Source organism: Rattus norvegicus, chromosome 17 (genome assembly GCF_036323735.1).
Source record: "Rattus norvegicus strain BN/NHsdMcwi chromosome 17, GRCr8, whole genome shotgun sequence".
Lineage (NCBI taxonomy): Eukaryota > Metazoa > Chordata > Mammalia > Rodentia > Muridae > Rattus > Rattus norvegicus.
This window is the reverse complement of record NC_086035.1, coordinates 7504424-7509186: the sequence shown is the minus strand read 5'-3', so window position 1 is coordinate 7509186 and position 4763 is coordinate 7504424. Positions and strand designations below refer to the sequence as shown.

General features: G+C 49.3%; 1 long non-coding RNA gene across 2 annotated transcripts; it reads left to right on the top strand.

The window, feature by feature from the left end:
* Positions 1 to 2824: 2824 nt before the first annotated feature.
* On the top strand, positions 2825 to 4302 carry LOC120097892 (uncharacterized). 2 transcript variants are annotated; one of them, XR_005495754.2, is made up of 2 exons: positions 2825 to 2880; positions 4058 to 4302. It is a non-coding gene; the product is annotated as an uncharacterized LOC120097892 (long non-coding RNA). The 2 variants fall into 2 exon arrangements; XR_005495753.2 differs by lacking the exon at positions 2825 to 2880 and adding an exon at positions 2887 to 3713.
* The last annotated feature ends 461 nt before the right edge of the window (positions 4303 to 4763 follow it).

Below are 4763 nucleotides of genomic sequence, written 5' to 3'. Positions count from 1 at the left end.
GATTTCTGAGACCCACAGAGTGGAAGGACAGAAAAGAATATGTCCTACTGTCCCTTGACCTTCACACATGGGTTGTAGCACACACGTGGACACATAACAAGAGGCCTAGTGCAGGGAGGGCATGGACTACTGGTGAGCAAATGGTCAAAGCTTCTATGCTGGTTTCCACAGAATCTGCCATGCACTTGTTTTTGAGCGTATTGTATACCTCAGATAATTTAGCCCTTCTGAGAAGCCTTTGAGGGAAACATCATTTACCTTAGCCAAGACAGGTGAAGAACAAGAAGTAAATGATTTGCCCTGCTGAACGATTTTGACATGACTTAAGAGTAGCCCTGTGGGGATTTGAACTTGGATCTTGCCCTCCACTGTTTTCTTGCTAGGCTCAGCTCCAACAGGGAAGATGGCTGAGTTAGCTACCGTACTCAGTCATGTGCTTTCCTTAGCCTTTCTTCATCGTGGTTCACTAAAGAGTCACCATGGGGTCCGCATCCACGATGTTCAAGCTGGAAAAAGAGTGGGCATCAACACAGACAGACATCGTGTTCTTAGGTCCAAGAACTGGAAATGCAAAGCGTCTCGTACCCCAGGTCCAGCATAGCTGTACCACGATCGATGGTCCATCCATGAACTCTGAGGAGACACAATAGCAGCCTCAGTCTTATGTAATCCGTACATGTTTCTATGTACAACTTGCGTTGTATAAATATCTCTTTAGCCTTGTGTCACTGCCAACGCTACCCTCATATTTTAGTTCTTTGACAATCTCCCGCAACGTGTTTTGATCATGTTCAACCCCATCTCCCAGCTCCTCCCAGTTCATCCAACAATAACTGTAAGTATCCTGTAGAATAAATGTGTAAATGCACACGGATGTTCACACTAGTGATGACTCTTAAAGCATACTGAGAGGTTAAAAGAGAAATTTTAAAAAGGCAGCGTCCAGTGCAGGTGAACTCCACTGGAGTGAGAAAGCCTCATTTTCCTCTTTTGTTAAGCAGAGGATGTAGCCATGATTGCTTTATGAAGCTGCTAGTCGGGTTGCCGTACCCATTTTGTAAGATCGTTGGGAGACAGCGCATCTGTTTTATGAGACCCTTGGTAGTCATTCCGTGAGAACTTCTGGCCTGTTGCTGGCACATCACCAGCGTCCAGGAAATTTTATCTCCCCCTCTGCTTTTTCTTTCTGGTCTTCTTTGCAGTAACTTCTCAGCCTCTGCTTGAGGAGCGTGGTGGGAACACACGCTGCTCATTACGAAGTGTGCAGATTAGACCCATGTGCCAGACAGCAGCTTCCTGAACCGCCCGGGGGTTCATGACCCTTATTTTAGTCTTTCAAGATTTTTTCAGTCAAAATACTACCACTTCGGGTTTTTTTTTTTTTTATAGACAATATATTTTTAATTACTTTCTCATCTAACATTTCAGTAAATAAGATCAAGAAGGCAACAAGAGGGATGATGTACGTGTGTGTGTGTGTGTGTGTGTGTGTGTGTGTGTGTGTGTGTGTATGGTGGGGAGGTCCATTCAAACCTGAAGGACCAGAGACCATGCCTGTAATCTCAGCACCGGGCATGTAGAAGGATCAGAAGCTGAAGGGCTTCCTTGGCTACATAGTGAGTTCAAGACCAGCTTGGGCTTCTTGAGACCAAGAAAGAAAACTGCAGGAGGTAGTGGTGGAGAGGATGAAAGAAAGAAAGAAGGAAAGAAAGAAGCTTTGCCTATCTGAGAACCCCTAAAATTTGCAAAACAAAAACAACTGCCTTTTCTATTTAGCCCGCTAGGGGGTCTCTGCCCCCTCCCCCGCCCCCACAACTGGTACAGACCAGTATATGCTTGGGAGCAGCAGCATGAGGATGCCAAGGAGACCATGCCTATGAAACCACACGGAAGGCCCTCTCCTCCTGTGTAGACGCTGCCCATTCACTAGCTCCACTGTGCCTGGGCATCTGCTGGGTCACAGAAACATGGGCACGGCTCAGCCCAAGGGACCTTTCGAGTATCTTTTCGCTGCTACCTATGTGACTGTCCTGAGTTACCAGTTTTGTTTTGTTTTTTTTTTTTTTGTTTTGTTTTGTTTTGTTTTTTGTTGTTGTTGTTGTTGCAATTTTCCACTTAGGAAACAAAATCAAAAGATCTTTGGCCAGATCATGACTCTAAAAATGTGGGTATGGACACAGGTAAACCAAAGAGGCCAGACTAGGACAGGCAAGTGCTGGGAAGCAGGGTGGGCGGACTAGCGAGGTGCTCAGCCAAGAACTTCATACTAAATGACAGACATCATGGACCCTACCATTCCGCTGCCTCTGAGAGCAGTTGTATAGGGTTTAGAACACAACACAGGTCAGTGTGGGGGTTCAGCCATCCTAAGGAATCCAGGCTTGACTTTCCCAGACCCATTTGTAGGCTGGGCACCCTCTCTATCCCCCATGCCCAGGTACCCAGGAGAGGAGATACCCAGCCCAAGAAGACACAAGCGTTGCTCTGAGTCCTGCAACCTGAGTCAGTCAAGCATGAGGGAGCCGATACATGTCAGCTGTGGAATTGATTGTGCCCATTAGGCTCCTTGTTGTGGACTCACTGCCCGTCCCAGACTTCCAGATCTAATAAATCACTAACACCGAGAGAGCTCTCTATGCCTCTTGTGTATTCATTATCGACCACTGAGATTTATATGGGATATGGGAGAGCCCACTGGGCACGCTGCGTGCACCACCCTAAGTTACAGTGTGTGGCTAATGAAGACAAGGGCCCTGACCGCAAGGACGGATGCCTTTTCTAACGTCACCCGCTTACGTGCTTTCACACTCACGTTCTTCCGTCTGTGAGGTATCTGTGAATTTCTGCCCGGATCCCTTGGGGCCAGTGGAGGCTAGATAGGTAAGGAGTGGGAATCATGGGTGAATATCGGACATCGTGTGTCTCTACCCTTGGTGTAGGACTTGGCTCTTTTGTGGCCACACTGTGGAAAAGAAATAACCGTAGCAGCAGGTGTAGATGAACACACGTGTCTACGGCCATATCACCCTGAACGGCCGTTCCCAGAGCCACAACCCCACCCCTCCGGGGGGTGGAGCTAACTTGGCCACTCCCATCTCCGCAGAACCCTCTAGAAGAGGTGATCAGTTCCTTTAATAAGAAATGGGAGGGAATTCATAGTTGCCTGCAGGCACGCCAGTCACTAGTGAGTCAGTGAAATAGACGTGAAGGTTCCCCCAAGAGAGTTTGTCTGGGTTTAGAGGACAGGAGCTCAGACAATGGAGGAAGAGAGCAGAGTCTTAGGGACTGCGATAGGGTAAAAAAGACCAGCCCATGGCGTGGGCCCTATGGTGACAGAACTTTCTAGGGAGCAGGGTTGCTGCAGCTCGGCACTGCCATGGTGCCTGCCCCCTTTAGGGTTCTAGAGCTTGATCTGGAAGGAATGTTAGAGGTTTCCATGCGATGCCCTGGTCTGGGGATAGGAAGAAGGGTATGCAGTGTTCTTTGACCCCAGTCTGTGAGGCCGAGGACATCACTGGCTATCGGAGGGAGAGTATTGGGGATTCAGTGAAGCCACGCATGCGTTCTGTACTGTCCTTGAATGACGCAGTAAGTGGTTGTTCGTGCCATTACCACCCACCTTCTGATAGAGCAGCCAAGGCTTCAAGGAGGCTGTGTTAGGACTGGACTCCTCGTCTTAACAGGAGCTGCCTCCGGGCGAAATAGATGTTGGGGTAAGAAGCAGAGTGGCAGGGGTTTGGGGGCAGGTTTCAGTATCTGAGGGGTCCCCCACTGAGTTTTGACACAACGGGGTCCATGGCCGTCCTTGGAGGCACAGGGCAGCATTGTCACTTCCAAGTGGAGCCTGAAGTTAATGGGGCAATGTGCCGGATGCATGGCTGTATCACTCAGTCCTGGAGTGGGCTTGCTCTGGCCCCAAGGTCAGCATCTTTGTGTGAGCTAACACCTTCAATTTACTGTACAGCGGAAGGTTGCCTCATACTCAGAGTCGGAGCCCACAAAGGTGACAAGGCACTGTGAGTGGGTCCAACACCCCCACCCTGTCCCTCTCCCTCAGAAATGCCTGACAAGTATCCATCTCCTGGAGCCGGCAGAGATGCTCTGAGAGAAGACTCTGAAAGCTGCCACTCAGCCTGGCAGAGCCTCATCCATTAGAGCTCTTGACATTTCTGTGAAGGAGGAGAGGCTGCCCCACCGTGCTGAGGCTCCTTGCTGCTCCACAGACACACCATGGACACATCTATTTACCTACCCCTCCTTCCCCATTCTGCTGATTCTGGAGAGAAACCAAGTCAAAACAAACACTTACTGAGTACCTACTGTGTGTGTGTGGAGGGGGGGTAGCGGGATCGTTCCTCTACTTATCAATTCTTACACCCTTAGTAGAGTCACCAGTCAGGAGAGATGGAGTCACTGTGTGATTAGTAACAACTATTTAAAGCTCCCAGCAGAGGACTACCTGTACCCCAAGCTTGCCTGGATAAACGCTCTTGCTGTCAAGATAAATCTATCCTCTTACTATGTGAAAACCAAGGGGTTGAGTAGCTGAGAGTCACGATATGAGTAGGAGAGAGCGTTGGGTTCAACTCATGCCCCGAGTCCATGGCGACTGACTGGTTAGCTGTGTGAGACAGGAGCCGTGGGAGGTGAGAAGGAGGCTTGGGTCCCTTCATCATGGAAGATGAGCAGACACAGCATTGCCTTCTGGGATTGAGGCCAAGGCCAGTAGCTAAAAAGAGAGGACTTAGAGATGGCGCTCACTC